Raw genomic sequence first — 14,678 nt, 5'->3', positions numbered from 1 at the left:
ACTATGCACCATGATCAGCAGGATTAATATATCAGTAATGCATTACAACACACCACATGTATGACTAAAAGATGCATCTGATGCTCTAAGGCATTCAATACAATTCAACATGACTTGAGGATAAAATCCTTCAAAAATAGGAAGGAACATATATCAATTAGGACTGCGTATAACAAACCTCTAGATGAATCGTGTTAAATTGTCTATAACAAAACACATATGTGCACTTTTACCACTCCTAATCAATAAAATAGTACTAGAGTTCTTAGCCGGAGGAAATGGACAAGAAAAGAAAGTAAAAAGTTCTCCCAGTTGGGAAAGAGGAAGCCTGTTTTGTAGTTGACATGATTGTATATGTAGGCAAACCTATGGATCCTACCAAAACACTTTGAACTAGTAGTCAAGCCCAAGAAAGTGTCAGAATATGAAATAAAAATAAAAAAGACACAGCATTTTCACAAATCAATGGCAAGCTGTCTAGAAAAGAAATTGAAAATTAATCCTATTCATGATAGCCACTCAAAACCCAAATTTACCTAAAGAAGTGAAAATTTATTTGTAATAAAAATTTTAAGACACTGATGAAGTAAATTATAGGATACAAAATGGAAACAGATAATCATACCCATGAATTAGGATTAACTCTTTTAAATTTTATATATCACCCAAAGTGAGATATAGAGCCACGCAATGTATATCAAAATATCAATGACATTTTACCCAGAACTAGACAGAAAAAAAAATGCAAAAGGTCTCCAAGAGCCAAAAAGAAACACTGCAGAAGGGAAATGGTGACATCCTAATTGCTGACATGAAAACATACTACCAAGCTGTAGTAACCACAACAGCATAATACTGGTATAAAACTAAGTTCAGACACCAATGTGATACAAAACCAAAAAGTAATCTAGAACTCAATCCAGGAATACCGGCTAACTTATTTCAACAAGCATGTCAAGAACATCCATTGGACTGTCTTCTCTATGAATGATACTGGAAAAACTAGATATTCATAGACAAAATTCTGAAACTAGGTCCTTGCCTCTTCTCACACTGAAAAATCAACTGAAAATGGATTAAGAACCTGAATGTAATATACAACACTGTGATATTGCTGGACAAAATGTAAATAAAGACACTATGACTACAGATATTTCCTACATATGACTCTAGAAGCACGGGCAACTCTAGAGAGATAGACTATATTTAACCTAAGCAGTTTCAACCCAGCAAAGCAAAAACTCAACAAGTAAATGGGCAACATACGGTGTGGGAGAAAAATATAAGCCAAATGATCATTGGACACAGAGCAAGTATCTAAAATATATAAGAAATTTAATAATAAGAAAATTAGCAAACAAAAATTAGCAAACAGTCCTGCTAAATGGACAAATGACATGGAAATTTACATTTTTAAAACAATATATAGGCATATTGTATTATTATTCATTATCTGCCTGATAGGGCAAGCTATGGTTTGTTTTGACTCAGGGTCTCACTTGGTAGTGAAGCCTAGACTAGAACTCAGTATTCAGCCCAGGATGTCCTCAAACTTGCAGCAGTTCACCTGCCTCATCTGTCCAATTGCTGTGATTACAGGTGGCAACCTAACATATTACATAAACCACCATACAGTTCTGCCTTGTTCAATGTCAAAACATTTCTTAAGCCCATTAATGTGCCTTGCCACTCACTTGTATAGGTCATATCTCTTATCTGTATTGCTGTTGCAGATTCCCAAGGCTGCCTACTGAGTATTGCTCCACTCTAGTCCATGCCCTGAATGGCAGGCAGGGAGCTCTTTTCAAACAAGCTTCAGAATCTGTCACCTCCATGTTTAACACTAGTCAGAGGCTTCCCTGTAGGAGCTCCGTCCATTTAGCAATTCTTCAGAAGCAAATCTAAAAGAGTTCCAAGTTAAAATTGCCTTTATATCCTTAAAAGGCAAGGGGTGGGGGGCTTTCATAAACATATGAGGCCAAAAGAAAGGAAAATCTGACCATTTTCCTAAACAGGTACTAAGGATTTCAGTATTTATACACACACCCAGAAACTATTCCCCATATTGCAGGACTAAATGTGTCATAGTGAGTTTAGTTTATTACAACTTCCTCTTACTGCTATGACTATAAAAGCTACAGAAAGTTAAGACAATTTTTGCCATAAGCAAATTTGATCCTAAATATTCTGCAATGCTTGTAACCACTAAAATACTATTTTTAGTAAAGTAAACTGCCCAGTCAACTTCGTTGGAATACTAATTCTGTCATATTTCAGTAACAAGCTGTGTCTCAATTACAGAAAGTCTTTATGAGAATCAGATAAAATTAGGTGGAAAGTGAAAGCCAGTGCTGAGGGTAGAAACGTGACAGTCAATTGGGGAAAGGTCTATCTAATCTTGCGTTTTAATTATATTGGAAAATATCTGGTCAGGAAATTCTGCCCTCTAACTGCCAAATGTGCCCTCAGTCATCCAGCTGACAAGTAATTGTGACATATGCCATGACAGAGAAACTAACAGCATAAGACAAAGCATTTCATACGCTTTGTGACGTGTATAACCTAATTATTTAAGCAGCTGATTATTCGGCCCCTAATTCATATAAGGCTTTTCTTAGTGTCTGGGACATTCTGTTAAGCCCCCAGAGATGAGGCCAACAGGCATCAAGTGTCTAGTCATCCAGGCACTGACGTTGTGAGAGGCAGACAAACTGGTTCAGTGACCACCACCTACCTTGTTTAAGATAAATCTCAGGACACATTCCAAAAGAAAAAGAGAAGTCAGGTGACTTCTCAAAGTGAGAAGAAATGAGAGCATACTGGAAGTTTTGTGTTCTTCCTTGTGTGAATGTTTTCTTTTCCCTCGTGCAACTCAAGGGGCAAAACACAAAATCTCTGGAAAGATGGAAGACATCCCCCTCAGGAAAAAAGGGCATTTTGCTCAGCAACTGAAGCTGGCTAGGTGTGACATACATAGCCACAGGACAGCCCTGTGATACCAGAATGGATGCAAGGGCTTCTTGGGAAGAATTGAAAGCAATTCCAAATTTCTGAGGAAGAGCAGCCCTAGTGCTACACTGTTCTTTGCTGAAGTTAGAGCCACCTCCTGACAGCTGGAAGGGAAACGGTGAGAGTAAGTACCTGGCCAAGACTGGAAGGAGAAAGAGGGACACATTTCTCTGGAGGCCAAATAGATTCTGTGGACAGTAGCTAACTATGAGCATTTTAAAATTATCTATCTTCCAGGATGGTGAGGGATCCGAAGAGACATGATGTCAAATGTTAAGAGTTAAGGTGTCATCCTGAAATCATTGTGACCTTTGTCATAGACTTGGCCAATACTAAGGCCTCCATACAGATATTTGAGGTTAGAAAAGCTATGAGATTAAGACACTGCAGCTGAGTGTTTGCTGCTGACTGATTGCTAGGACCACTCAAGAACTGTTCTTCCAGTGTATGGACATTTTGGAAGCTAGCCAGAACCAGGAGAAAAGCTAAGCTCCTAGAATAATCTAGTCTCTTTCTCAATTGCTGGTCAGGCTAAGAAGGGGAAAGGGGCAGGGAGGTGCCTCAGTCAAGTGCTTGCCTGGGTTTGGATACTTAGCAGCTATATAACAAGACAAATGGTAGTGCCCTTGTGGGTCTGGGGTTCTACAGGGATTCATCAGTCTGACTCAAGTTTTGGTTTTTGTAAATTAGAGACTTTTTCTTTAAAAGACACTGGCCAGGACTGAACCAGCGCCACCATGCCCGGCTTCTGTTCTCTTCTGTTCTCTTCTGTTCTCTTCTGTTCTCTTCTGTTCTCTTCTGTTCTCTTCTCTTTTCTTTTCTTTTCTTTTCTTTTCTTTTCTTTTCTTTTCTTTTCTTTTCTTTTCTTTTCTTTTCTTTTCTTTTCTTTAAAAAAGAGCCCAACTGTACCAGGAACTGGTCCATCTGGGTCTAGCTGAGAGGGTACATTCTAGGTTGGAGCAACTTCCTCACAGATTATATAAACAAAACCAAAAATTTTTTTACAAGCCCAGCACAGTAGATTTATTCCCTAAACATAGTGTTCATCACGGCAATGCACACCTGCAATCCGGTGCCGGAAGATGGTGGTAGGAAGATCCCTGGGGCTTGCAGGCCAGACCTGCCAAACCAGTGAACTCTAGGTCCAGTGAGTAACCCTACCTTACAAAATAAGGCTGGAGGAAGACACCCAGGTCTGAGCTCTGTCCTTTGCATGGTTGTGACTGAATGTACATGATCACCACCACTACAAACAACACACACACACACAAATGTTTTAAATCGAATGTGATATTTTGTAATAGTTTGAATTTTAAAATGGACGTGTATCCATCTTATTCCGCAAACAAGATAACCTAACGAGATAATCAGTGCAAATTCCTACTTCTGCCTCCCATGTTTCAATCTCCCACACTTCTCTCTAAGATGTGACTATTTGCATTAGTTTCCTGTGGGTGCTGGAACAAATTAGAAAGTGTGATGGTTTAAGACAATAAGAAATTTATTCTCTCAAATTTCTGGAGACTTCAAACTGAGAAGGTTGAACTCAGTCTGCCTGAGCACAAAGCAAGGGCTGACAAGCATGCTTGCTGCAGCTTGCCTCTTTTGGCTGCTGGCAGCTGCTAGAATTTCTTGACAAACAGCTGCATGTAACTCCATTATCAGCCTGGATGAATAGGTTACCCCTGCTTCTCTGTGCATAACCCCTTTGCCCCTCTGAGGATACTTGCAATGGCACTGAGAATTCCTCTCAAAATACCACATAAATTTGATCAACTTTACCATGTAAGGTAATAGGTACACATTCCTAAGAATAGGAATAGGTGTACTCATGGAGGCTGTTAGCCTCCCACACTTAGGCATATGTATAAATATAAGCAATTAAAAGCAGATAAAAAGCATATAATACTTTTCACTTTTCAATAAAAGTCATTCACAATATTCTGCTCTATAGATTGCTACTCTAACAATATGTTGATGCTAGGCATAGTGACTCATGCATGATAGGAAGAGTTGGGTATAAGGCCAGTCTGGGTTATACAGAATTCCAGGCTACCCTAGGCTAGAAAGCAAGACCCTATGGCCAAACCAAAACTTCACAGTCTGTCTCTGTCTCTGTCTCTGTCTCTGTCTGTCTCTCCTTTCTCTCTCTCTCTCTCTCTCTCTCTCTCTCTCTCTCTCTCTCTCTCTCTNCTCTCTGTGTGTGTGTGTGTGTGTGTGTGTGTGTGTGTGTGTGTCTGTGTCTGTGTCTGTGTGTCTGTGTCTGTGTGTCTGTGTGTGTCTGTGTGTGTGTGGTCTTTCTGCCTCAGTGCAGAAAAAACATCCTTTTGTTTTACAAGTCCATAGAACATCTACCACGGAATGGGTATTTCTAATTTGATGAATTATTTCCTTCCATTATTTTTATTTTTTCCATTTACAAACAATGAGAAAATAAATAACTTTGTACACATGTATGCACAAATGTACACACAAATAAATTTAACCAGTTTGACTGAAGCAGAATTTCTTTCTGAAGTTATAAATGAATTTGTAATTCTGAACAGATATTGCCAAATTACCTGCCTAAGAGATCTCTGCATCTCTACTCCCACCTGCAGAGCACAAGAGTACAAGTTTCCCCATATCCTCGTCAGCAGAATGTATTGTCAGACAACACTTGGATTTTTGCCAATCTTAAGTTGATTATCTTGGCAAATTGTTTCTGTATATGTGAACAGAATTTTTAAGATTTGCAGAATATTCCCACATCCTAAAAATCTTTCCGTACAGTCAGACATTTCAGGTTTTATTGTTTGAAATAGCACATTGATCATATCTGAGCATATATCTTTTTAAAATTTGTTTCCTTAGACTATATTTCTAGCAGTTCATTTGCTCAAAGATCGTGAGGATCTAAGGTCATGGATACATATTGAAATCAGTCTTCTAAGAAATGTCTTAACTGATTTTGACCAGTAGTATAAGCAAAATATCAAAAAAATTGGATTTTGATTATGTACAAGAATTGAAGTTATAGCAGCAAAGGGTGATAGTCCTGGGATGATGACAAGAACACATTTATTAGGTACCTAATATGTGCTATTTTCCTAAATACTTTATATATGTTATTTCATTTAGGAAGCACATTTTACAGTTGAAAAAGCAAAAGACTCCATCTCTGTGCCCTAAACCTACCCATGTTTGAGTATTCAGGTCCAACTATATAGAATTTTAAAGGCTTACCTAAAAAATAGGCTTCACAGGAGAAAGGCAGGCCTTCTTCCTCACATATCCTTCCAAGCCAAAACCCTTCAGAAAGTCTTTATCCAGGCCATGGATTTTTCTAAGACCTTCTTTTTAGAAAAATATTATTTATTTACTTTATGTATGTGAGTACACTGTAGCTGTACAGATGGTTTTGAGACATCATGAGGCTGCTGGGAATTGAACACAGGACTTCTACTCACTCTGGCCCCACTTCCTCTGACCCAAAGATTTATTTATTATTATATGTAAGTATGCTGTAGTTGTCTTTAGACACCAAAAGAGGACATCAGATCTCATTATGGATGATGGTGAGCCACCATGTGGTTGCTGGGATTTGAACTCCAGACCTTTGGAAGAGGAATCAGTGATCTTAAGTGCTGAAGCATCTCTCCAGCTCCTCTTCTGAGACCTTATCTGGACAGAAGATGAGAAAGCTAAGATTATTTTTTTCATTAATTTTATTTTTTATTTTTAACATGTATAAAAAGATAAATGTAATAAACCAAATACATGGACAAAAATACAAGAATCATATTATCATCTCAATGGAAGCCAAAAAAAAAGAAAGAAAGAATAAGTCTTTGATAAGATTCAACATGTCTTCTTAATAAAGGCCCTAGAACAAATAGGAATGTAGGAAACATATTTAAACATAATAAAGGTTATTTATGACAAACTCATGGCCAATATCATCCTAAATGAATGAAACCATTAATAAGCCCCATTAAAGTCAGTAATGGGAGAGGACTGCCTACTATCCCTACTGCTCATCCATAATGTGATTGAAGAATTAGCTGGAGCAGTAAGACAAGAGAAGGGATGCAAATGGGAAAATATTAGGTCAAATTATTTTCAGTTGAAGATTACATTATCTTATACCCAATGTTTCCAAAATTTGACTAGAAAAATTGTAGAAATTATCAATAATTTTAGCAAAGATACATAGTTGATATGTATCATAATTTTTTTACAAAATTTACCAGTCTTAATACATATGAGTAACAAGCATGCTCAGAAAGAGGTCATGGACACGACACGCTCCTCTTCCCAGTTTCTCAAATAAAGTAAGATATTTAAAATATACATAACAAAAGAGGTTAAACAAAAACCCTCTACAATGAAAACTTTAAATGTGTGAAGAAAGAGATTAAGAAACATTCTAGAATTTGAAAACCTCCCAAGAGTATAGCTTGGTAGAATTAACATTGTGAAAAAAGACCTTCTTACCAAAACAATTTACTGATTCAATGAAATCACAATCAACATCCTCATCTCATTCTTTACATAAATAGAAAGAAAATTCTCAATTTGATATGGAACAAGACACAGAATAGTCAATTAGTCCTAGATAAGTGTTTGTTTCTATGCATTCTACTCATTTCAAGTGCAAAGTGCATCTGTCTAAGACTCCAACTTTTATACATCTGTTTCTATTGAGTCGATTTTGTTCAATATTAGAATGGCTACTCCAACTTGCTTTTTGGAAAATTGTTTTCCAAACTTTTACTCTGAGGTAGTATCTGTCTTTGTCACTGAGGTGTGTTTCCTGTATGGTAATTGAGAGTTTTGTTGGGTATAGTAGCCTGGGCTGGCATTTGTGTTCTCTTAGAGTCTATATGACATCTGCCCAGGATCTTCTAGCTTTCATAGTCTCTGGTGAGAAGTCTGGTGTAATTCTGATAGGTCTGCCTTTATATGTTACTTGACCTTTTTTCCTTACTGCTTTTAATATTCTTTCTTTTTGTTTAGTGCATTTGGTGTTTTGGTTATTATGTGATGGGTGGAATTTCTTTTCTGATCCAGTCTATTTGGAGTTATGTAGGCTTCTTGTATCTTCATGGGCATCTCTAGGTTAGGGAAGTTTTCTTCTATAATTTGGTTGAAGATATTTACTGGCCCTTAAGTTGGGACTCTTCGATCTCTTCTATACTTATTATCATTAGGTTTGGTCTTCTCGTGTGTCCTGGATTTTCTGGATGTTTTGGGTTAGGAGCTTTTTGCCTTTTGCATTTTCTTTGACTGTTATGTCAATGTTTTCTATGGGATCTTCTGCACCTGAGATCCTCTCTTCTATCTCTTGTATTCTGTTGTTGATGCTTACATCTTATGACTCCTGATCTCTTTCCTAGGTTTTCTAACTCCAGGACTGTGCAGGGGGCCTGGGTCCAACCCGTGCTTTCTCTTTGGTTGGTGATTCAGTTGCTGGGAGCCCCCAAGGGTCTAGGTCTTGTTGGTCTTCCTATAGAGTCCCTCTCCTGTTTGGGGACTGGAGTTATTTTTGTGTTCTTAGATCACCCCCAGCTGTTTTACTTCCTGCTATCCCTGGTTCTCAGAACAGGAACTTCTTGTTTGGGATCCCGCAATAGCCAGTCTTTCCCATGTCTATGATGATTAGCTAACCCCCCCGACCCATGTGAATCACTGTTCCACAGAGGTGGTTGTAAAGGGTAGGAGGTTGGGAGAGCAGAGTAGAACAGGAAGAATCTGGCTCTTTCTCTGATTTAGTCTTCTTGTCCTTATGCAGAAAGCAAGCCAATGCTTAGGTGCTACTTTCATTTTGATGTGTCTTTACCAGCTACTCCAAAACCAGACAGTTTAGTTCCCGTCAGCTATGCTGAGCTGAAAGAAATTTAACCTTATGGAGGTTAAATAACTACCAAGATGTTCCTAGCCAGTCAGTGGAAGATCCCAGAGTTGAACTCTGGTTGGCTATTTCTAAAAAAATTATTCTTGATAATATACATGATTAGTTGAAAGCCATAAATGAGCTATTGCAAGCAGAGTTCATAAAATGGTATACCTTTAAAGTAAGACTTGCTACACATTGCAAATAATACATAGGTATATGATATCAATTTTCTATAAGAACTCTCTAGAACTAAGATATGAGGTTGAGAGAAATAATTTTCCTGTATCTGCAAACTTTAGAATATTCCCTACCAATTCTACTTACAGATTTGCTTCTGTCTAATGACTTGACTTTTCTCACTAGTCTGAATGATGGTAGATTTTAATTGTAAAATAGAGTTCACATTTATTTTATATCCAGGCATATCTAGATGCTTTTAAACAGGTTATAGCTTGAAAAATAATTCAACTCTTTCTGCCTACATATTAATAGCATTATTCTAGAGCTTTGTCTTTGTTTAACCAGCTATTTATCTTTGATGTGAATAAATGTGGTCTCTAACTATTTTTCCAACTTGGAATTTCTAAAATGTAAGTGTCTGAGTTAGTAGTGTATTTCATGTGTTTTGAACAAAACCTCAGCTACTATCACTTAAACTATTGCTTTTGCCTCAATCTTTCCCTTTCTTGGAGATTTCTAATGCATAAATGTTATAGCATGTGTCATGGCTTGGCCCCACAATGGCTTTTACATGGTAATCTCTCTTCCACCTTTCCTTCTCTGTTTCACTTTCTGTTATGTTAACCTACATCCCAGTTCATTAACTGTATTCTACTGTCTGTCATGTAAGTTGTTAAATGCATGCATGGAGTCTTTTATCTCAGAGGCTGCAATTTTCAGTTCTGACTGTTTTACTAGGTGACTAAGTGCTCTAATTTTTTTATAGTTCCATTTCTCATCGTGTCCCTCTACTTTAGACATATTTAATACACCATTTTACCATTATCTGCTAGTTAGTCTCGGTATCAACCCCATCTGGATGGACATCTTTATTTTTTTCTGGTGGAATTTTAGCTTTTCCTTATTGCATAGCTAGAAAATACTGTGTGCCAAGTGGTATATACAGATGAATCACAGATATTGCAGATGATTTTATCTTTTACCAGACTCAATTTCCCTTTTATTTCATTAGGCAAGAAAGATGAGGGATTAATGAACTGACTCCAGTCAGAAATCATGTAATCTGGACTGTATTGCAACACTACTAAGCTTCATTCAACACCTGACATGTTACTATTCCTTGTTCCTGGAGGGTATATATGAGCTCTCAAAGTTAAGAAATTTTTGATTTCTAAAAGTTTCCAGCTTAGCTCTTTAGTTTCCTACTCCATTCAATTTGAAACCTTGGCAAAGGTATTGATGGAGAAACCAACTTTGTGTTTTAAGTAGACCTTCCCTTGGAAGTTCTGTTTTTTAGAAAATTGGGGGCTCAGTGCCACATTTCTTGTGTAGTAACAGAACTATGTAAATATTCTAATGTGAAAACTATCTGAATGTATGCACCTTAATATATTAATTTATCATTATAATACCATACAACTGCAGAAGTCTTGATTTGAAGACTGATAGGAAATCTTACCCTAAGAGGTGACAAGAAGTCAATTGGGGAACAATTCTCACTTTTCCTTTTTATCCCTCTTCATTTATTATTAATTCCAAAATTTTTCTTTCTTAAGATCATTATTTAAGTTTCCTACTATCACATTTCTTTCATTCATTTTTTTTTTTTTGGACAGGGTCTCATGTATGCCAGGCTGGCCTTAAATTATATATGTAGCCATAGAAGACCTTGAATTTCTTTCTTCTTTTTCCACCTTTTACTAAAAATAGCTTCTTTTCTCATACAATATATGGTGGTTACATTTTCCCCCTTTCTGATCCTCCCCATTCCTCCCAATCCATTAATGTCCACTCCCTTTCTGTCTCTCATTAGGAAATAACAGACTTCTAAGACATAGCAACAAAGAATTATGAAATAAAATATAATAAGATAAAGTAAAAGCCATCTCATCAAAGTCAGACAAGACACCCCAACAGACGAAAAATTGCCCCAAAAGCAGGCATAAGAAAACCCACTTGTTTACACATTCAGAAGTTCCATGAAAATACTAAGCTCAGTTGACTTAGAGAGCCTTTCTCTCCTAGTGTCTTCCATCCCCTCTGGCTCTTACAGTCTTTCTGCCTCCTCTTCCAACGGTTCTCTGAACTCTGAGGGGAGGGATTTGATGGAGACATACCATCATACTATTTAGTACATTTAGAGCTCTCTCTCTCTCTCTCTCTCTCTCTCTCTCTCTCTCTCTCTCTCTCTCTCTCTCTCTGTGTGTGTGTGTGTGTGTGTGTGTGTGATGTTGGCCTTTGTGTCTCTGTATTTGTTCTCATCTGCGGAAGGGAGATACTTTTCTGATGATAACTGAATAAAGCACTGAGCTATGAATATAGCAGAATATCATTAAGAATCATCTTATCACAATTATATTTAAAGACTAGTAGTATTCTGTTTCACCTCAGGTCTCTGGGCTATTTGGTCTCTGGTTCTCAGCTATCCAAGTAGTGTCAGATGTGAGTTCCATCTCAAGGACTGAGCCATAAGTAAAATCAAACAGTGACTCCTTACTCCTGCAATTGTGCCACAGTTGCCCTAGCATATTTTGCAGGAAGGGCATCATTGTACATCAAAGATTTTGTGGCTGGACTAGTGTTGTGGGTGGCTACTCTTTGGTAGCCTTCACAGTACTTCCTCATACCAAAGATACTAGAAAAGGGGAGTGATGGCTTTATACAGACATCAACTTAATAATTCCATATTCAGTGAGTTATATGGATGATTGTGGAGCAGTGGACTGTGAACAGACAGCTTGATCTCCAATGGAGCAAAGGTCTGGAACCCCAGGGACCTGATGGGTGGTGATTTCCATGGGATGGAAGGTGTTCGATCATGTCTCCTGGACCCCCCGCTCCTGTTGAAGTTACGGCCCCTGCAGGAGAGGTGTGTGGCTATCAGTCACATAGGAGCAGCACCAAGCTTTCCCACATGCAAATAAGGTTTCCCTCCCCCCCCCCCAGCTCTCAGTCCAAGTCAATGAGAGGTACCTGCTGTGGAACCCTGAATCATCCCCCCCCAAACTGTATATAAACCCTATCCATGGAATTAAAGGTATGTGAGGACTACTCTGTCTCTGAGTCTTTTGTTCCAAGAGCTGTAACACTTGGGAAGAGATCTTCTCTCCTGAAGTGCCACCTGAGGTTCCGCCGAACTCGTCACTGGATAGTTGCTTCTCTGTGGCCCAGCCCAACCCAGTGCAAAGCAGCTCAGAGTTACCAAGTGACCTGGAAGGCATGGCAGAGACTTTGTCTCCCTGCCCGCACTTGCATCTCTTCTTCGGAACCCGTATACCAGGCCTGGCCAGAGATCTCCGTGGAAAATCTCTGGTACCCAGGACCACATCTGGCTCCTGATGCAGGATTTGAACAGACAGGACTGCACCGAATTGATACTTCGGGAAAGTGAGCCCTCCACACCTCTGGCAACAATTAATCTGTCTTTTCCTACTGTGCTTTTGGTCAGTGCCATCTTGTGGATTTAGACAAACTAAAGGGGCAACTGAAACCTCTTGGCCAGAGCTACTCCTGGTGTTGGCTGAAGGTCCTTCTGGCCTCTGTCTAAATCCTGACAGCCTGCAATGGGCATTGGCAAAGACTCTCTATCTAACTTGTCCTTAAAACAAAAAGAAACCCTGATAATGCAGCAGCCACTTAAAAGCCACAGGGTGGCTGCCAGTTCTTAAATCTGTGGGAAGGCTTAGCATTTTGGACCTCTGTGGAATCCCCTGAAGCTAAATAGGCCAAGGGAACGTTCCCATTGGACAAGCACTTTTCCTCTTTTCTATCATGGGCAACTCACCATCACATAAAAAAAATCACCCCAGACCAGGGAAATATGTGCCCTACTAAAACACTGAGGAATAAAGATAGCCAAAAACCAAATCTCTTTGTTTGGGGAGGAAGTTCTTCAGATAGTACCATGCATGGCCAATGATAATATGTATAGCCCGGACTCATGGATCAGAGTAGCTTCTCTCATCAAAAACAAAGATACCCGAGAAGGAAAAATACCCTCCCATGATTTTTTGCCAATCTTAGCTACAATTAGGCAGTGCATAGGACCATTTTAAATAGGACAGACTGATAGCAACACAGCTCCTGAGCCCCCTCAGTCAGAAGAACCCAAAGATCAAGGTCCTAAAATCCACTCCATTTCAGATCTCACAGCCCTTATCCAATTAATAAGAGAAATAAAATCCATCAATCCACCACAGCCTCCTTATGCCTCAGAGGAAACACTAAATAAACCATCTGCTCCCCGTGACCCTCCTTCTCCCACTCAAAGGCAAGGCGCCATTAAAACAAAACAAAACAAAACAAAACAAAAAACAAAAAACAAAGGAGCTACCACCTTCATCTCCCTCCACCCAAACCATCGAGAGGTATCTCTCCTCCCCCTTCTCCAAGTCGTAAAAGTGAAATACCTTCAAAACTCATAGATGAAGTCATACAGGTGTTGTCTTCAGCAATGGAACCTTACTGTTCATTTGTAGACAACAATTTACCCCAACAACTGCTCAGTGCATTTTGGGATTTCCATGGGACTCCTTTGGCCCAAAATTAAATTGGATTTAAACGAGTCTCAGTATTGGAAGTTTCATTTGGTAACAAGAGATGACTAGTCGGGATTCCATCTCTCAATTGGAGATGGGGGATTTGGAGACTTCATTAGGATTGCCTTCATGTATTTTAGGAAGCTTCTACTGTATTAGGTTTCCATACCACCTTTCAAAAGGTCCCCATTTCTAGCTCTCTTTCCCTGCATCCCCTCTCTTAACTCCATCTCCCCTGTCCCTTTCTAGTTGATCCTCCAAATTCCATCCTCCTCACCCTGCCAAGAGTCTACACCAACAATCTATTCTTTCTCCCTCCCAGGGAGACCCATGTATCCCCCTCTAGTCCCTTCCTCTATACCTGACCTCTCTGGGTCTACGGATTTTAGGTTGGTTATCCTTTACGTAAAGACTAATATGCACATATAAATAGATACATTCCGTATTTATCTTTTTGGGTCTGGGATACTTTACTCAGGATGACCTTTTTTTTTTTTTTCTATCCACTACATGGATGCCATTTTGTTATGTCATTGTTTTAGCAGCTGAGTACTATTCCATTGTGTAAATGTACTACATTTTGTTTATACATTCTTTGGTTGGGGAACATCTAGGTTGTTTGCAGTTTCTGGCCATTATAAATAAAGCTGCTATGAACATAGGTGAACAACTGTCCATGTGATAGGAAAGAATATCCTTCAGGTATATGCCCAAGAGTGGTATTACTGGGTCTTGAGGTAGATCAAGTTCCATATTTCTGAATAACTGTCATACTGACTTCCATAGAGTCTATACAAGATTGTATTCCCACTAGCAATGGAGACATGTTACCCATATTGCACATCCTCATTTGTATGAGCTGTCATCTGTGTTATTAAATTTAGTCATTCTAACAGGTATAAGATGGAATCTCAGAGTAGTTTTAATTTGCATTTCTCTGATGGGATACTGAATGTTTCTTTAAGTGTTTCTCAGCCACTTGAGATTTCTCTGTTGAGAATTCTGTTTACATCTGTACCCCATTTTTATTGGATTGTTTGGTTTTTTGTTATCTAGTTTCTTGAGTTTTTTAT

General features: G+C 38.6%; 1 pseudogene; it reads right to left on the bottom strand.

Moving 5' to 3' along the window:
- Positions 1–12,521, bottom strand: part of LOC110286446 — a 109,539-nt pseudogene extending 97,018 nt beyond the window's left edge.
- Between the last annotated feature and the right edge of the window lie 2,157 nt (positions 12,522–14,678).

Source organism: Mus caroli, chromosome X, assembly GCF_900094665.2.
Source record: "Mus caroli chromosome X, CAROLI_EIJ_v1.1, whole genome shotgun sequence".
In the NCBI taxonomy this organism is placed as follows: domain Eukaryota; kingdom Metazoa; phylum Chordata; class Mammalia; order Rodentia; family Muridae; genus Mus; species Mus caroli.
The sequence above is the reverse complement of the archived record's forward strand: the minus strand, read 5'-3'. Positions and strand labels throughout refer to the sequence as shown.